This window comes from Schistocerca cancellata, chromosome 8 (assembly GCF_023864275.1).
Source record: "Schistocerca cancellata isolate TAMUIC-IGC-003103 chromosome 8, iqSchCanc2.1, whole genome shotgun sequence".
Classification (NCBI taxonomy): domain Eukaryota; kingdom Metazoa; phylum Arthropoda; class Insecta; order Orthoptera; family Acrididae; genus Schistocerca; species Schistocerca cancellata.
The window spans coordinates 242,210,102-242,230,559 of NC_064633.1; the positions used below are offsets into that span (position 1 = coordinate 242,210,102).

General features: G+C 45.1%; 1 protein-coding gene across 1 annotated transcript in view; it reads left to right on the top strand.

The window, feature by feature from the left end:
- The first annotated feature begins 429 nt into the window (after positions 1 to 429).
- Positions 430 to 20,458, top strand: part of LOC126095726 (endophilin-A) — a 536,080-nt gene continuing 516,051 nt past the window's right edge. The window contains exon 1 of the mRNA XM_049910481.1: positions 430 to 469. The gene's annotated coding sequence lies outside the window, so the exon portion shown is untranslated. The remainder of the gene's footprint in view (positions 470 to 20,458) is intronic.

Genomic DNA, 20,458 nt, shown 5'->3' on the forward strand with positions numbered 1-20,458 from the left:
AACGCGGACAAACCCTGAAATTTATGTTTTGTAAAATGTGGACGTAAAGGTCGATTATGACGTCTGCAGACGTGCGCTGCCTGTTTCAGGCTATCGTGTACATCAATGAAATGTAATGTAGATTAATAAAAATCATATTGCAGTGTTGACACTGTTATTCAGCATTTGACACACAGTAATTACTATTTCGAATATCTGTATGTAGGTATAGCCACGAATATCTGCCTCTGAGCAATATGTTTTTGCAAAATAATTATAAGTGCGGATATTCGCATCCTTGATAATAGCTGTCACCTGTAATACTGAAAATATTGCCCAATCTTTTTTCCGTACTTACTGTTGTTATATCACTTTGGTCAATTAGTTCTTATTTTAACTATGCAGGATTCATTTGCAGTTCATCTCACGAAACGACGCTTTTTCTTTTTATGCATCGACTTTGGTACCTGACAAACCACTTATCTGTTCTGTAAGTAGCCTTTACCATAACTAATAACTATCTAATGTACCAATTGTATACATGTATGTTGCAGCCTGAAGGCAAGAGGCTATACCCAATAATCTCGTAACCCGATAAACAGTTATTATGGCATCTGGCGTGCATACAACAATGTGAAATCATCTGTCAGGCAAAGAACACAAAAATGGTTAAATTTTTAGAGTGTTAGACTTACTCTCACGTTTTGTAATTTGTCCTTATTCATTCAACTTCCACAATGATATTACGTTGTGCGTAAGAGTGTAACCTCTTACTCATTGCTTAGTTGTTGTAGCGTGAGTAATAGTTTACATTACATTAAAGTCTTCGAAGTAGTTCTTAATGTAGACATATTAATGATAAAACTGTGCATGTTTATGCCTAAACAGTTAGTGAACGACAGCTAGAGTAAAGTACTTGACGCAAATATCTCACCGTAACAAATCGAGGAAAGATGAAATGGAAATCTCGCGAATCTCTCGCACAGTTCAAGGTCCCAAGCGACTGGAAGAAAGCACAGGTGACTTCTGTATAAAAGAAGGGCAAAAGAACGGATCCGCAAAATTACGTACCAATGTCCTTAATATCAGTCTGTTGCAGAATCTGTGAACGTACTCTCGGTTCGAATATGATAAATTTCGTTGAGCCCCATGATATCCTGCTAACCATGGATGAAGAGTAACAGACAAATTCCATATTTCTAGCAGCATTTGACGTGGTGCCCCACTGCAGATTGTTAACGAAGGTACGAGCATAAGGACTAGGTTCATAGATATGTGAGTGGCTCGAAGACTTCTTAAGTAATAGAACCCGGTACGTCGTTCTCGACGGCGAGTGTTCGTAAGTGACGAGGAAGTGTGGTAGGACCGCTGTTTTTTCTATACACAAAAATGGTCCGGCGGATAGGGTGGGCAGCAATCTGCAGTTGTTTTCTGATGATGATGCTGTGTAGTACGGGAAGATGTCGAAGGAGAGTGACTGCAGGAGGACAGAGGATGACGTAGACAAAAGATTTAGTTGGTGTAATGAATGGCAGCTAGCTCTAAAAGTAGAAAAATGTAAGTTAAGGTAGATGATCAGGAAAAGCAAACCCTTAGTATTCTAATACATCATCAGTAGTATACTGCTTGATACAGTCACGTCATTTAAATATCTGAGCGTAACGTTGCGAAACGATATGAAATGTAACGAGCATGTAAGGATTGTGGTAGGATTGATTGGTTTGCGGAGTAAAGGGACCAAACTACGGGGCCATCAGTCCGATTGTGGTAGGGAGGGCGAATTTCCGATTTCGGTTTATTGGGAGAATTTTTGAACAGCGTGGTTCAGTTAGTGAAGGATATCGTATATAGGACTTCATTGCGACGTATTCTTGAGTACTGGTCGAATATTTGTGATCCGCAGCGGGTTTGATTAAAAGAAGATATCGAAGCAGTTCAGAGGCGGGCTGCTAGATTTGTCAGCGATAAGTGGAACAACACGCAGGTACTACGGAGATGCCTCGGGAACTCAAACGGGAATCCTTGGAGAGAAGTCAACGTTCTTTTAGAGGAACACTACTGAGAAAATTTAGAGAACCGACATTTGAAGCTGACTGCAGAACGATTCTACTGCCGCCAGCGTTCATTTCTCGTAAGGACCACGAAGATAAGATAAAAGAAATTAGTGCTTATACGGACGAATACTGACAGTCGCTTTTTCGCTCACTTTGTTTCCGAGTGGAACAAGAAAGGAAATGACTAGTAGTGGTACAACACCTCGCACCCCACGGTGGCTCCCAGAGTGTACAGGCTGACCTTAAAGTCCGCTAACATTCGAAAATGCACTATTTCACGGAATAATGAAGGTAGAGAGGGAAAAATTGACATACATGCTTGAAATGACACGAGGTTCTATTGAAGCCAAGAACGAGCGGCTTTGGACAGCAACACGCTCGTGACGTCGCAGAGGAATCGTGTATAAAATGAGCGGTAGTTAGAGAAGGAGTTAGATCGTCCGTAGACGTTTTAAGCACCTGCTGGGAGGTGCGATGGCGTTCCACCCCGTTCTGCTAGGCATGTGAAAGATCTCTAGCGTAAATCGTTTGGTGAGGGTCGCCTACTGAGCCGCCACGTCCTTCATTTGGGCCCCCCGGGTCCTCAAACCTCAATCCGTATGATTATTGGTTGTGGAGTTAGCTGAAGTCGCAAGTCTACCGCGATCGTCCGACCTCATTACAGATGCTAAAAACAACATCCGACGACTATTTCTCACCCTACCTTCTGATGTACTGTACAGCGCTGTTCATGACATCGTCCCTTGACTACAGGTATTGCTGATGACGGCCGAGATGTTGAGCATTTCTTATAAAGAACACCGTCTGCTGTAAAAAGCGATTGTTATACTAATTATTGCACCATCTGTTCGTCTTTTGTTCACTTGTCATTTCAAGCATGTGTATCAATTTTTACCACTCTACCTACAATATTCCGTGAAATATTGAATTTTCAAATCCTAAAGGACTCTTGTGTCACATTGTAGATATAGATGAAAGATCAAATCGGCTCAGTAGTAGGTAAAGCAAATGGCTTGTTCCGGTTAGAGAACAGGATAATGGGAAACTGTAGAATGTCAACGAAAGTGCTTGGTTATAAAAATACTCTTACGGCCTGTATTTGAATGTTGATAGTATGGAAAAGACAATAGCGCAAATGCTCGAGCTTATTTGTCCTGCGGCAAAACCTCTTCTACCACAATGAACATATGTCATACAGTGTGCGAACGAACTTAGAAAATTGCCAAAGCTTGTTTTCAGAGCGCATATACAAATATTCGTCACCCATACCTGCCCCAATCGGCACTATAATATTTTATCCAAAGGGACTCTGTAGACAGCTTAAACACAGAAATATTTGTCATTCTTCACACTTTCCATTCAAGACTGACTGCAATACAGGGAGGTGACCAAAATCGTGGGATAGCGATATGCACATACACAGATGGCGGTTGTATTGCGTACACAAGGTATGAAAGGGAAATTCATTTATACTCTAGTGATTTATGTGAAAAGGCTTCCGACGTGATTATGGTTGCCCGGCGGGAATTAACGCACACTGAACGCGGAATGGTAGTTGAAACTAGACGCATAAGACATTTCGTTTCGGAAATCATTAGGGAATTCAGTGTTTCAAGATCCACAGTGTCAAGAGTTTGCCGAAAGTACCAAATTTCAAGCGTTACCTCTCACCACCGACAACGCAGAGGCCGATGGCCTTCACGCGTCTGAGAGCAACAGCGTTTGCGTAGAATTGTCATAATGGGCTATGGCAATAGACGACCGACTGAGTGCCTTTGCTAACAGCACGACATAGCCTGCAGCGCCTTTCCATGTCTCGTGTCCATATCGACTTTACCCTAGACGCCTGGAAAATCATATCCTGATCAGATGAGTCCTGATTTTAGTTGGTAAGAGCTGATGGTAGGGTTCGAGTGTGGCGTAGATTACATGAAGCCATGGGTCCAAGTAGTAAAAAAAAAAAAAAAAAAAAAAAGGCGCTGTACACGTTGGTGGTGGTTCCATAATGGTTCGGGCTGTGTTTACATGGAATGAACTGGATGCTCAGGTCCAACTAAATCAGCTGAGACCATTTGCATCCGTTCATGGATCTCATGTTCCCAAGCAACGATGGAATTTTTATGTATGACAGTGCGCTATGTCACCGGACCGCAATTGTTCGCGATTGGTTTGAAGAACATTCTGGACAGTTAGAGTCAATGATCTGCCAATTTAGGTCGCCCGACTTGAATCCCATCGAACATTTATGGGGCATAATCGAGATGTCAGTAAGTGCATAAAATCACGCACCGGCAACACTTCCGCAATTATGGACGGCTCTGGAAGCAGCATGCCTCAAAATTTCTGCACGCTACTATCAACGGCTTGTTGAGTCCATGCCACGTCGTGTTGCTGAACTCCGCAGTTCAAAAAGAGATCCGACACGATATTAGGAGGTATCCCATGACTTTTGTCACCTCAGTGTACATTGACATTACAATTCTGTAAGAGACAGCAAACGGCTTTGAAGATCACTTAAATGGAATGGATAATGTCTTGAAAGAGATCGAATGACGACTTTCAATAACAATGCTCTTGTTAATAGAGTTTACTCGAATTAAGTTTTGTGATGTTGGAGGAATCTGACTAAGAAATGAGGCACCAAACTTATTAGAATTTTGCTATTTGGGCAGCAAAATAACTGACAGTGCAAAAATATAGTCTATTTAAATGCAGAATGGCAATAACAAGAAAGCTTTCCCGAAAAGAGAAATACTTTAACATCGAATATAAATGTAAGTATTTCGGAAGTATGTATTTGAAGTGTAGCCTTATGTGGAAGTGGAACTTAGAGCATAGTCAGTGTAGACAGCAAGGCAATAAAAGTTTTTGCAGTGTGGCTCTATAGAAAAATATCAAAAGTTAGACGGGTAGATCAAATAACTGATCAGGAGGTACTGAAACGAATAGGGGAGATAAACTATTTATAGTAAAACGTGACGAAATATCGGTTGATAGGACGCACCATGAAGCATGCTTCAGTGCCATTGAGTACGGTCTCTTTAAACGTACCATTAAGACTTCTGAAGGAATAAGGCGAGAGTGTTGGCCATGCAGAACACCTCCTCTGAAAAAAGAAAAGCGCTTTGTTCCTTAAAAGAAGAAACACAAGTAGTAATCTTGCCTGCTGACAAGGGAAATGCTACTATTCTTCTACCTGCAACAGCTTACTTTCGCAAGATAACGAAGTTACTGCAGGACCCAGCGTATCGTCGCCTCCAGAAGGATCTAACGGATACAGTACAGTGGAAGATAACCACCCCCCTGAAATCTAGCCAGTCGCCTGAACATCTGAAAAAGAACTTGAGAGTACATGCGCCAGTTCCACCACGACTTTATGGGCTACCTAAGATACACACATCAAAAAAAGTTCTGCGTCACCCCGGTTCCCAGAACTACTGAAGATGGGCGTTGACTGTGGATATTGTATTAGAGACACAGTCTCTTTGGCTGTTCAGAGATGTCACTAAATCCGCCCAAAGATGTAAATAGCCATGCATGAGCAACGCCTATTAGACGAAGGGGGTACGACAGCCGATCAGTTCCAGTCATTCCACCAGGAAGGAGGTACACGGCTCGTGTTGTCTGTAGTCCAACCATGCCTAAAGAGTTAATATCGCGCTTCGATCGCGTCCGCATTGTTACTTTGTGAAAGGAAGGGCTCTCAAGAAGGGAAGTGTCCAGGCGTCTCGGAGTGAACCAAAACGATGTTGTTCGGACATGGAGGAGATACAGAGAGACAGGATCTGTCGATGACATGCCTCGCTCAGGCCGCCAAAGGGCTACTACTGCAGTGGATGATCGCTACCTACGGATTATGGCTCGGAGGAACCCTGACAGCAACGCCACCAAGTCGAATAATGCTTTTCGTGCGGCCACAGGACGTCATATTACGACTCAACTGCATGATGGGCAACATCACTCCCGACGTCCATGGCGAAGTTCATCTTTGCAACCACATCATGCAGCGCGGTACAGATGGGCCCAACAACACACCGAATGGACCGCTCAGAATTGGCATCACGTTGTCTTCACCGATGAGTGTCGCATATGCCTTCAACCAGACAATCGCCGGAGACGTGTTTGGAAGCAACCTGGTCCGGCTGTACGCCTTAGACACACTGTCCAGCGAGTGCAGCAAGGTGGAGGTTCCGTGCTGTTTTGGGGTGGCTTTATGTGGGGCCGACGTACGACGCTGGTGGTCATGGAAGGCGCCGTAACAGCTTTACGATACGTGAATGCCATCCTCCGACCGATAGTGCAACCATATCGGCTGGATGTTGGCGAGGCATTCGTCGTCATGGACGACAATTCGCGCCCCCATCGTGCACATCTTGTGAATGACTTCCTTCAGGATAACGACATCGCTCGACTAGAGTGGCCAACATGTTCTCCAGACATGAACCCTCTCGAACATGCCTGGGAGACTGGGATGGATTGAAAAGGGCTGTTTATGGACGACGTGACCCACCAACGACTCTGAGGGATCTACGCCAGTAGTAGGACAATCTGGACCAACAGTGCCTTAATAAACTTGTGGATATTATACCCTTTGAGAGTGCAGCCCACCCCATACTTTTCCGAGGCCTTCTAACCTAAAAAACCGCCCAGTCCACGCCACACAGCCTCTGCTACCCGTGTAGCCGCCAGCTGAGTGTAGTGAACTCCTGACCTATTCAGCGGAACCGGAAACCGCACCACCCTATGGCGCAAGTCAAGGAATCTGCAGCCAACACGGTCGCAAAACCGTCTGAGCCTCTGATTCAGACCCTCCACCCGGCTCTGCACCAAAGGTCCGCAGTCGGTTCTGTCAACGATGCTGCAGATGATGAGCTCTGCCTTCATCTCGTAAGCAAGACCGGCAGCCTTCACCAAATCAGATAGCCGCTGGAATCCAGAGAGAATTTCCTCAGATCCAAAGCGACACACGTCATTACTGCCGACATGTGCCACCACCTGCAGCTGGCTGCACTCTGTGCTCTTCATGGCATCCGGAAGGACCCTTTCCACATCAGGAATGACTCCACCCGGAATGCACACGGAGTACACACTGGATTTCTTCCCCTCCTTAGCCGCCATATCCCTAAGGGGCTCCATAACGCGCCTAACATTGGAGCTCCCAACTACCAATAAGCCCACCCTCTGTGATTGCCCGGACTTTGAAGGCTGAGAATCATCCTCTGAAACAGGGCAGGCAGCTGCATCTGGCTCAGCCAGAGACAGTGCCTGAAACCTGTTTGTCAAACGCACCGGGGAGGCTTTCTGATCAGCCTCCGGGGACGTCTTTCGCTGCCTGCCACGTCTTGAAACGACCTCCCAATCAACCACAGGCGAGGACTCAGCCCCACTGCGGGCAGCAACCGGGGCAACCACAGCGGCAGACCTATCTGGGGACAGACTGGACGAGGTTGACATCCCCGTGATACCCAAGTCCGGCTCCCCACAGTGGTGCCCATTGGCAACAGCCTCAAGCTGCGCGACCGAAGTCAGCGCCGCTTGCAGCTGTGAGCGAAGGGATGCCAACTCAGCCCTCATCCGAACACAGCAATCACAGTCACATCTGGTGGATTCACTACGGCTTATAGGCACTAACCTGGAGGAGGACGTGTTACTCTTTTCAGACATGTCCTTACCTCGACTTACGTTTTATTTAACGATTTAATTTTGAGCAAATTTACGATGTTACTAGGGATAGCCCTTTGTCTCCCATAATAGCTAACATTTTTAGGGAAGACGTCAAGGACAAAACACTTAAATCGCCAGTGTTGAAACCCAAATGTTACTGGAGGTATGTGGATGACACCTTTTTGGTACGGCCACTTGGCTCAGCAACGCTTGCTTCATTTCTTTAGCACCTTAACTCCCGCCCTCGGAGGATTTCGTCACCACAGAAGTGGAGAAAAATGATGACCTTCCGTATTTAGGTATTTGATCCATAGAAAAGGAGAGTGTTTATTGAGTCACAGTGTGTTCCGTAAACCAACTCTCACTGACCTATATGTACCAGATACGAGCTGCTGTCACCATCCCAACGTAGAGGTGTAAGTATTACAGACTCTTTCATAGGACCGGAGTTACCTCAAATCCAGAGAGTTTATCAGCAGAACTTAGCTATCTTCGCTCTGTGTTTATCCAGAACGAGTGCTGTGATTGGCTGATTCGAAATACATTTCAGCCAGCACTCGCTTGACGTCAGGAACAGCCAGAAGAAACAGAGAAATCGACGAGGATGGTTTTTCTACGTTATGTTGGTGGTGTGTCATTTAATATCGGCAAATTATTCAAGAAACATGCAATGAAGTATTAAATTGGTGGTCCCTTGATGTCCTAGAATGTATCATGTCAACCGATCCCTTCTTGTAGCCAGATTGTGCCACAAATTTCTTTTCTCACCGATTCTGTTCAGTACATCCTCATTAGTACATCTAGCCATCCAATATTCAGCATTCTTCTGTAGCAGCACATTACAAAAGCTTTTATTCTCTTCTTATCTAATATGCTTATCGGCCATATTTCGCTTCCATACATGCCAATACTCCATATAAATACTTTCAGAAAAGACTTCCTGGCTGTTAAATCTATATTCGATGTTAATAAGTTTTTCTTCTTCAGGAACAGTTTCGTTGCCATTACCAGTCTCCATTTTGTATCGTCTCTACTTCGGCCGTTATAAGTTATTTTTTTGTCCAAATAACAAAACTCAACTACTGCTATAAGTGTCTCGTTTCCTAAACCAATTCCCTCAGCATCACGTGATTTAATTCGACTACATTCTATTATCCTTGTTTTGCTTATGTTGATGTTCATTTTATATCCCTCTTTCAAGACACTGTCCATTCCGTTCAACTACTAAGTCCATTGCTGCCTCTGCCAGAATTACAATGTGATCGCCAAACGTGTTTTTATTTCCTCTCCCTGGACCTTAATTCTAACTCGAAATGGTTCTTTGGTTTCCTTTACTGCTTGCTCAATATACACGCTGAACAACATCGGAGATAGGCGACAACCCTGTCTGATTCCTTTCTCAACCACTACTCCCCTTTCATGGGGTGTAACATCTCATAAAACACTACCATTAAGCCCATCGGTAAGCGTGTAGGACACAGGCAGATTTCGGATCAAGTACCGTGGTAGCAAAAGTGTGTAAAAATATGTATATCGAAAAAGAGTGGTTGAATTTGTTGGACGCCGCCAGACGAATGGTACCCACGCGGTAGTGACCGGAGACAAGGACGACAGAAACGCTAGACTGTCGGTCGCGTCGTGAGCACGGAGCGCCGTGCCCACACGTCCTCGTCCTCTGCAGTCTACCCCACGCTGCGCGACGCGACAGCCTCAGGTGACCTTGGCCGCGTGCCACGGCCGCCTTCCAGCTAGCAGTTTGCACTCCACTCCATACCACGCCGGGGCAAGGTACAGCGCTGACGCGCGCCCACAGACGTCACTGCCGCCTCAGGAGCCGGTCGCGGTCCGCCGTCAAAAGCTGTCCCCTGCAGTACGTGTGCCAGCATAAGCGCTAATAATTGTGGCAGTCGGGAGACCTCTCAAATCTCGTGCGCTTAAATTCGCCACAGCAGCAACTTAGCTATCATTGCGCGGGTAAGGAAAATGCCATCCCCATCTGCAAGTCCTTCTTGCTCGTCCGGAAGTCTTTTATGCGCAGCCGGCCGCGGTGGCCGTGCGGTTCTAGGCACTTCAGTCCGGAACCGCGTGACTGCTACGGTCGCAGGTTCGAATCCTGCCTCGGGCATGGATGTGTGTGATAGTTAGGTTTAAGTAGTTCTAAGTTCTAGGGGACTGATGACCTCAGATGTTGACTCCCATAGTGCTCAGAGCTATTTGAACCATTTTTTTATGCGCATCTGCGGGAATTAAAATATTCTGAGCCACTTTAATCCGTTCGGTACGCTACGTCTGTGATGGTAGGCTTGCTCCTGGCCGGGGTTTTCGTCTGCTGAGGACGAACCGTGTAATTGGTATTCCATAGATTGAGAACTTGGGACTGATCATGATAAAATTTTAATACATAGGGTGGCCGAATAAAACCGGCCCGGAAATTATTTTATGGACCGTGTAGGCGGTAATGGTGATACTGATGAAATGATAAACGGAATGGAAGTGAGATTAATTGAATCGCTACATGGTGCTGATGATTGTATGGCATCGTTGGGCGGGAGTCCCCCACATGGGGTTGTCGGCCACCGAATTGCAAGTCTTTTCAGTGGATGCTACACTGGATGACATGCGTGTCGATGATGACGAAATAGTGATGAGGACAACACGACACCCAGCTCCCGAGCGGAGAAAATCTCCGATCCTACAAGGAATCGAACCCGGGCCCGCTGAATGGCAGTCAGACGCGCTGATCACTCAGCTAAGGGGGCGGACATATTGACCATAAACACGTGAAATTCGGGGTAGCCTGTTACGTTCTGTTTTCAGTTTAATCCACAAAAAAGTTATGCAACAACCGGGCACGGAAACGCCTTTCTACAGGTCAAGACAGTATAATACAAATAGCTGAATACATTAAATAAAGTTGAATAAGTCGTCCAGCCCCTTTCTCGAGAGTTAGTTAGATAGTTACATTTTCCCTAGATCATGTAAACGAGTCGTATCGAAATGATGTGGAACGAGTCAGGTCACTGGGTAGAGATCAAACTGATAACTATAATGGAAATTGCTAATAGCTTAGAGTTCTACGTTGACTCAAGCCCAGGTAGGGCAGCATAAACTGTTCGCTCTGCCTATCGATCGAGATGCTAGCGGAAGCATGACAAAAAAATCACGACCGAAATACTGCGAACCTATTGATGAGCAAAGGCAGTGCTAACACGAGCTACTGCTACCAACTACAGGAAGCATGCGCACGGTCGTGAAAGTGGTGGCGACACCCGCGCTAGTGCTTTCACGAAGTGGGTCCGACCGGGAACTGCGACCGACTGGGTGGCGAGAGCGTCACTGGTCAGTTTCGTGAATGTGGACGCCGTACACCCGTAGGCGTCTTCCGGCAGGAGGAGAAACCTCTGGCCAACCTTACAACAGCCGTGGCGGTTGCGATCTGTTCCGGCCAGCGACAGTCTGGTCCCCCAGCTCAGAAGTTGAGGCGACTGAAATGGCGCCAGTTCCGCGAAGGCGATTAAGTCTGGTATCTTTGCGCCTCGGACAGCCGCGGCTTGGAATTCAACGTAACGCCTTGCAAGGCTTTTCGAATGTCGCCTTCTTGCAAATCATTAGGAATAATTAATCCGTGATCCGAAAGATTTATCCCCGCCACGAGCCCCAGCAGTTTCTGGCTGCCGCGGAAATTGGTTTAATATCATTTATTCGTCAAATAATTTCATTGACTTTCGGAGTAATAATCTCGGCAACCCGTGAGCCCTATCGTTAGATTCGTATATTTCATTTAAAAATGTTGATATCTCTAAACGTGTTCCTAAAGGATGTCATTCGGACACAATTGAAGAGCCTGAAATTTTGCACTAATTTAAAAAATACTTACGTTAGTTATTTGAATCTACATCTACATATATACTCCGCTAGCCACCAAACGGTGTGTCGCGGTTCGCTCCAAAGTCATATTCCCCCCCCCCCTCCCCTTTGTTCCACTCACGGATCGCGAGCGGGAAAAACGACTGTCTGAACGCCTCAGTACGAGCTCTAATTTCCCCTATCTTTGAATGGTGATCACTGCGCGATTTTAAAGTTGGTGGTAATAATATGTGCTCTACATCCTCGGTGAAGATCGGATTTCGGAATTTAGTGAGCAGTCCCTTCCGTTTAGCGCACCATCTACCTGCAAGTGTGTCCCACTTCAAACTTTCTATGAGATTTGTATCGCTCTCTCGATGGCTAAATGTACCAGTCACGAACCTTGCCGCTCTTCTTTGGACTTTCTCAATCTCGTGAATCAGACCCAGCTGTTAAGGGTCCCATAAAGATGAACAATACTCTAAGACTGGACGAACTAACGTATTGTAAGCTATTTCCTTTGTTGAAGGACTGCATCGCTTCAGGATTCTACCAATAAACCGCAGTCTAGAGTTTGCCTTACCCGTTACTTGTGTAATCTGGTCATTCCATTTGAGATCGTTTTGAATAGTTGCACCCATATACTTGACGGATGTTACCGCTTCCAAAGACTGGGTATTTATTTTGTACTCGTACATTAATGGGGATTTTCACCTTCTTATACGCAGTAGGTTACACTTACTAATATTGAGAGATAACTGCTAGTCATTACACCATGCATTTATATTCTGCAAATCCTCATTGATTTGTTCACAACTTTCGTGTGATACTACTTTCCTGTAGACCACAGCATCATCAGCAAACAGTCTAATGCCGTTTTCAGTACCATCAACCAGATGAATGAACAAATAGAGTTCCATAACAGCATTTTTCGATTTTTTTTATATTTTTACTTTAGTTTTTTAAAATCTGTTATGATGTCCGTTCTCCCTGTGTCTTACTTTCTCCTTTCTTGGGGTACCTTCTTGTGCCATTTCGCACTTGTCGAATAGTTTCATTTATGAGCTCTTTCTTACTAGCTGTTTAGTACACAGTTGCAGATCTTGTCTACTAACATCTGTGTTGCTTTTAGTGAGTATTTAGCTTATCTACACCGATAGTTAACAAACGGGTGGCTATAATTACAGTACAGCTACTTACGGAGGTCCTGTACCGGCTATAATTATCGTACGGGCAGCGAAACTTGGAAGATATACCAATTCGTCAATGCGGAAGCGACTTAAGCTTAAAAAGAAGTTCCACTTTTGGCCACCTGCCGCTGTACGCTGTTCATATGACGATGTGATATCCACGCTGTCGTTTGACAAGCCATATCGTGAGTCAACAGTATGGCTATCGAGAAGAGAGAACGTTTACTGTTAGTGAAACTGTTTTATGTGAACGGCAGTACTTATAGTGTTGCACTGAGAGTGTTTCTCCGACTGAAAGATCTGAGAAGAGACCTGAAGTCGTTAAATGGTTTAAAGAACACGATAATGAAATTTAAAAACACGGGTCCACTTGATGTGGCACCTGTAAAAGGAAGGCGTCCCATTCGGGTGGACATATTGACGAGGTTGCTGTTGCTGTAACTGAACGTGCAGCACGTGTCCCCGGTAGTGCAGTGTAACGAGAATTGTCCATCCCATGGTAAACAGTACGGAAAGTTTTGCTGTCTATTTTGCTGTGGTACCCGAACAAGATCTAGATGATGCAGCAGCTGAAATCTCATGATCCTCAGCAACCTTCTGATTTTTGTCTTCGGTTTCTAGCGCGGGTCGAAATTGTTGACGAGTGTCGAGGGAATATTCTGGGGAGTGCATTTTACACTGTGCGCATTTTACACTAGTTGGTGCACTGAATACACAGAACTGCCGTATTTGGTATTGTTAATCCGCGTGTTGCGCACAAAGAGGCATTACACTCGACATACGTGACACTGTAGTCTGGATTCACAAGCACCTTTATTCTCCGTCCTTTCTTCTTTGAAGAGAATACTGTAAGGGGCTGTCAGGTGTGTCACGTCTGCCCATTATCGAGACCACCTTGCACAGCATGTGATTCCTGTTTTCGAAGAGATGAACTGTATAGAAATCACTCTTTTAGTGCAATACAGAGAAACACCTCATGACACTCGCCCATTGAAAGATCTGCATAATGCAAGCTTCCATGAATGTGATATCTCCAGAGGTCTTCCAGATGCATGGCCTGCATGATCTGAATCCATGTGACTTTTGGCTGTGGGGATGTCAAAAAGAACGCGTTTACGAAACACACATTCGATCTCTACCTAATCTGAAGGCCAGTAAACGGGAACACGTTGCTTAGATTCCACCGGAACTGCTGCGAGCAGCTATTGATCACGCCATTTTACGGATGCAGCATCCCGTTGACGTCTCCAGTCCTCGTATTGAACAAATTGTTTAAGTGGCAGTTAATAATAGAATAAACATTATGTCTTTCTCATTTTTTTTAACCTTTTCTGTCCACGTCTGGTCCCTAATCCATTACATATGGAAACATTAATATACGCCTTTCTTTGGTTCATAGCGCCAGGTTTACACCTGGTCGCCAGATTTTGAACTGATTTTTTTCATCGTACATCGGTTCCGCATTGACGTAAGCGTATCTACTAAGTTCCGCTGCCGCATGATAATTACATTCCACACTATACTCTGTGAGTTGCTGCTCAAATGGTTCAAATGGCTCTCTGAGCACTATGGGACTTAGCAGCTGAGGTCATCAGTCCCCTAGAACTTAGAACTGCTTAAACCTAACTAACCTAAGGACATCACACACATCCATGCCCGAAGCAGGATTCGAACCTGCGATCGTAGCGGTCGCGCGATTCCAGACTGAAGTTCCTAGAACCGCTCGGCCACAACGGCCGGCGAGCAGCTGCACTTTAATCATGACAACCCAGTAGTTTTCTTTTAATAGTTTTCGTTTTGAGAAGGATTTCTCTGACAATCAGTTTTGCATCATGAAGGTTCTCAATCATTTTCGTACTGTATCTGCCGTTGGCTACAGAGCAAGGGGTTCTCGATTGTCGTTGCTCATCATAGCGTTGAAGATGTGGTCGGGCGCAGGCTTGCGGCGATGATCGTTTCCCTGTGCCTAGCTATCTCTCTCTCTCTCTCTCTCTCTCTCTCTCTCTCTGTGTGTGTGTGTGTGTGTGTGTGTGTGTGTGTGTAAGTAAACGGGGCGGGAGGAATGGAGAGACATCGGTGTTATAAGACACGCTAGGAATTCTCATATCCAAACAAAGCGCGCGCGCACCACAAGGGAAGAAGGTTCCTGTAGTTACGCCGTTTCCATAGAGCTCGTGTACCGCCGTCTAGTCTGTCTTAATGAAATATTTTCGATGTCCATATATGTACTGAAAAAGTAATGCAAAGTCATAGAGAAATGACTCGCTTGCAAAGTGACTACATTATGCGATTGAAATAATTTAATATGGCGTTGCATGTTCTTGACGACATATTGTAAATAAAATGTGAAGACTCGACCGCCAAACAGCTGCACCATGACTTTAATTTGTTCATGGTACAGTTTCGATACCATTATCATTATTCGATCGAACGCGATTGAGACCTACTGGCCGGCCGGTGTGGCCGTGCGGTTCTGGGCGCTTCAGTCTGGAACCGCGTGACCACTACGGTCGCAGGTTCGAATCCTGCCTCAGGCATGGATGTGTGTGATTTCCTTAGGTTAGTTAGGTTTAAGTAGTTCTAAGTTCTAGGGGACTGATGACCACAGATGTTAAGTCCCATAGTACTTAGAGCCATTTGAACCATTTTTGAGACCTACTGGCTAACTAACACGAGCCAATGTCATGTGCCATAAATAATTAAACATTGTAAGCATTGTGCACGTACCTGTATAATTGACATAGTCTGTCTACATCTACATCTACATGATTACTCTGCAATTCACATTTAAGTGCTTGGCAGAGGGTTCATCGAACCACAATTATACTACCTCTCTACCATTCCACTCCCCAACAGCGCGCGGGAAAAACGAACACCTAAACCTCTCTGTTCGAGCTCTGATTTCTCTTATTTTATTTTGATGATCATTCCTACCTATGTAGGTTGGGCTCAACAAAATATTTTCGCATTCCGAAGAGAAAGTTGGTGACTGAAATTTCGTAAATAGATCTCGCGTATCATATCTGCCACACTCTCTCCCCTATTACGTGATAATACAAAACGAGCTGCCCTTTTTTGCACCCTTTCGATGTCCTCCGTCAATCCCACCTGGTAAGGATCCCACACCGCGCAGCAATATTCGAACAGAGGACGAACGAGTGTAGTGTAAGCTGTCTCTGTAGTGGACTTGTTGCATCTTCCAAGTGTCCTGCCAATGAAACGCAACCTTTGGCTCGCCTTCCCCACAGTATTATCCATGTGGTCTTTCCAACTGAAGTTGTTCGTAATTTTAACACCCAGGTACTTAGTTGAATTGACAGCCTTGAGAATTGTACTATTTATCGAGTAATCGAATTCCAACGGATTTCTTTTGGAAGTCATGTGGATCACCTCACACTTTTCGTTATTTAGCGTCAACTGCCACTTGCCACACCATACAGCAATCTTTTCTAAATCGCTTTGCAAATGATACTGGTCTTCGGATGACCTTACTAGACGGTAAATTACAGCATCATCTGCGAACAACCTAAGAGAACTGCTCTGTGAAACTTTCTTGTGCGGCTACACGCAAAAATGCTTGTTTTCTTCGATGACGTTTTATGGAAGTGGCTGGTCATCTCAGTCAGAATTCAGTTCGACCAGATGGTAATAGTGCTTTCTGAATAACTCGTTAATAAAGGAAAATTCTCCTGCAGCTTCTCAGCCGTCACGTACTACTTTGTAATGGTTCGAAGCTTGGAGCATGATCTACACAAATCACATTGTAAAGTAGTTGCAGCAACACATCGTGCAGTTTCTTTCTGTAATTCGGGAGTAATGTGAGAGTGAATCACTTAAGCAGCAACGTTATGGTGTCCTCACAGGGGAAAAAATAAACAGACGAGGATAAATAAGGACACTGATGGAGCCATACCGCTTTCGAAATCGTATTAACCCAAGAAAGTAGTGGTGGTGTTGGCTGTATGAGCGTGCTGAAACTACGTGTCCTATATCCGGTTTTCAAGTGTATTGTTTGCAAATAATTGTATCCTTTCCGTGTGGCGCTCACTGTTCTGTGTGGCACGAATAAATATGAAAAAAGGTTTGTTTATGTAACATTGTACACCAAACACCCACTTCTTGTGCATCATAAGGTAGTCGCTGACTAAAGATATGTAATAATTAGGCACCGTGTCTCCGGCACACTTCGACAGAATCGGTCAGCTGGGTAGTGGTGTCCTTTGTCGGTAGATCTTTGAACCGCTGTTTGTTTTAGACAGGACAGTGCTAAATCAACCCTTGGAGAGCAATGTTCTGTGCAGTATATCACGAGTTTTTATATTTACTTACTTATGCCGCCACAGCGGAAGTGTTATGCAAATGGCTGACGAGTACTGAGTATGGTTCTCGGTAGAGCAGTGTTTCCCAACATGGGGATAATTACCATTGAGGGGTAAAATAAAATTTTCTTAGGAGTGAAAGCTAAACGTTTCGATTCTGTTTCAGTCACGGAACTAAATTATTTTCAAAAGATCATTACTATTATCACAATTTTGTAAGACGTATATTAATTATATAAGTTATTAATAATTACTTTTTCTCAATTGGTAGCATTAATGCGGTGGAAGTTACAGGTTCCTCACGTAGGCCACCCGTTACACACATATGTCGTGCTTTGTGCCGTACATCACTGATGATAAAAGCGAGACATATACGTAACAAATGATCTCTAGAATATGCCGTGTCGAAGTTGTAGATAGTACCTGCAGTACTCCAGAAATTGCTTCATTACTCGCGTCCAAACAAAATGTGAATTAATTAATAGCTCACAGCAGTAACTCCATAAGGGTTACTATATTGCTGTAAACAGTATTATTATTATTATTATTATTATTATTACTATTACTATTACTATTACTATTACTGGCTGTCGTCAGACACAAAGCATTAACAGCCTGAAGTCTTCCAATTTCTCCCAGTTCAGAAGTAAGGAGTGTAGCAATCAAGAGATTTACGAGCAGTAATCTATAATGCACACATTTTCAATGGGGTTGCAGTGTGCAGGTCAATAAAGTGCCGTAGTGAGGAGGAGTAATGCAAGTTCAAATGGCTCTGAGCACTATGGGACCTAACATCTGAGGTCATCGGTCCCCTAGAACTAACCTAAGGACATCACACACATCCATGCTCGAGACAGGATTCGAACCTGCGACAGTAGCGGTCGCGCGGTTCCAAACTGAAGCGCCTAGAACCGCTTGGGCACAACGGCCGGCGGAGTAATGCAGGGAAAGTATGTTTTGTAACAAGTGTCTACCCTCACTGTGGATAGTTAGCTTTCTTATCTGAGAAGGAGTTGTGGGTGGCACATCCGATGCACCACGAATTCCTTCGTCATTCACCACACACACACACACACACACACACACACACACACACGCACACGAACTAAATATCATCATTTTAAAAATAAGTCTTTCATTCCACAGTTTAGTTACGGGCTAGTTGGTGATAATGTGGGTGAGGGGCTACAGACGGTAGGGGTGGGGGATATTAGCTAATGTCTGATTGCACTCGTGGGTAACGGTCTAAGAACGGTTGGGAACCACTGCGGTACAGTCTGCTAGTCCACCAGTTATACTGTGTGCCTCTCTCCAAAGTGTCGATAGGCACGTTTTCTCCTTTGCTTTGGCGGATATTTGCAGTTTCTTTCTTGCAGTGTGTAGCTGGGGTCAGCCGTAACAAGTACAGCTCATCGCATATTTCACGCAACGCCCAATATCAACGGAAAGCGTCGATTTCTTTTCCCGTAACAAACAAAATGATTTTTAAGAGCGGAATTTCACGTGCCCAGCCGATAGAGCGGTCACAAAATATCCTAGTGCTGTATTCGATTCAGAGATATATATATATACACATAAAAAAAAGTTTTGCATCACCTCGGTTCCGAGAGTTCCGGAACCTGTACAGAAAATTGAAATAGAGATAAACATAAACATCATTTGCGCCTTTTTTATTGCTTATGAAAATCATACAATGCATGTTGCACCACCATACAGTGAGACCCAGAGGTCGTGGTCCAGATTGCTGTGCACACCGGTACCTTTAATACCCAGTAGCATACTTGTATTCAACGTGGCATTCTGTCCACAAATTCGTAAAGCACTGTTGGTCCAGATTGTCCCACTCCTCAACGGCGATTCGGCATAGATCCCTCAGAGTGGTTAGTGGGTCACGTCGTCCATAAACGGCCCTTTTAAATCTATCCCAGGCATGTTCCATAAGGTCCATGTCTGGAGAACATGCGGCCACTCTAGTCGAGCGATGTCGTTATCCTGATGGAAGTAATTCACAAGATGTGCACGATGGAGGCGCGAATTGTCGTCCATGACGACGAATACTTTGCCCAATATACTGCCGATATGGTTGCACTATCGATCGGAGGATGGCATTCACGTGTCGTACAGCTGCTACGGAGCCTTCCAAGACCACCAGCGGCTTACATCGGCCCCACATAATGCCAGCCCAAAACAGCAGGGAACCTCCACCTTGCTGCACTCGCTGGACAGCTTGTCGAAGACGTTCAGTCGGACCGGGTTGCTTCCAAACACGCCTCCGACAATCGTCAGGTTGAAGGCATATGCGACTCTCATCGGTGAAGAGAACATAATGCCAATCCTGAGAGGTCCATTCGGCATGTTGTTGGGCCCATCTGTACCACGCTGCATGATGTCATTGTTGCAAAGATGGACCTCGCCATGGAAGTCGGGAGTGAAGTTGCGCATCATGCAGCCTATTGCGCACAGTTTGAATCGTAACACGACGTCCTGTGGCTGCACGAAAAGCATTATTCGACTTGGTGGATTTGCTGTCAGGGTTCCTCCGAGCCATAATCCGTAGGTAGCGGTCATCCACTGCGGTAGTAGCCCTTGGGCGGCCTGAGCAAGGCATGTCATCGACAGTTCCTGTCTCTCTGTATCTCCTCCATGTTCGAACAATATAGCTTTGGTTCACTTCGAGACGGCTGGACACTTCCCTTGTTGAGAGCCCTTCCTGGCACAAAGTAACAATGCGAACGCAATCGAACCGCGGTATTGACCGTCTAGGCATCGTTGAACTACAGAAAACACGAGCCGTGTCCCTCCTTCCTGGTGGAATGACTGGAACTGATTGGCAGTCGGACCCCCTCCGTCTAATAGGTGCAGCTTGTGCATGGTTGTTCACATCTTTGGGCGGGTTTAGTGACATCTCTGAACAATCAAAGGGACTGTGTCTGTGACACAATATCCACAGTCAACGTCTAGCTTCATGGTTTCTGGGAACAGGGGTGATGTAAAACTTTTTTTGATGTGTGTATTAACAGCGACAGTAAAACGCAGTAGAGCCTTTGTTCGGCACCTCTCCGTTGCACGACTTACCCGCTCGTGTGCCGCCTTGAGCCGCGCTGTCTGCTACTGTCATACAGCAGCGCAACTTAATCGCTGCTGCAGTACTGCTTATTCTTCGTGGTTTACTGCGCCTCTTAATACATAACGCTAAACACAATATCGGACTGGGACAATCTGAGACCGCTCTGTCGAAGGGGCACGCAAATTACAGCTTTACAGATCATTTCCATCTACAGAGTGCAGAAATGAAATTGAAGATATCTGCCGAAACACCAGAGAAAATGCTCCTGACGACTTCTGGGAGGGAGGGGGGGGGGCGCAACAAAAAATGGTTCAAATGGCTCTGAGCACTATGGGACTT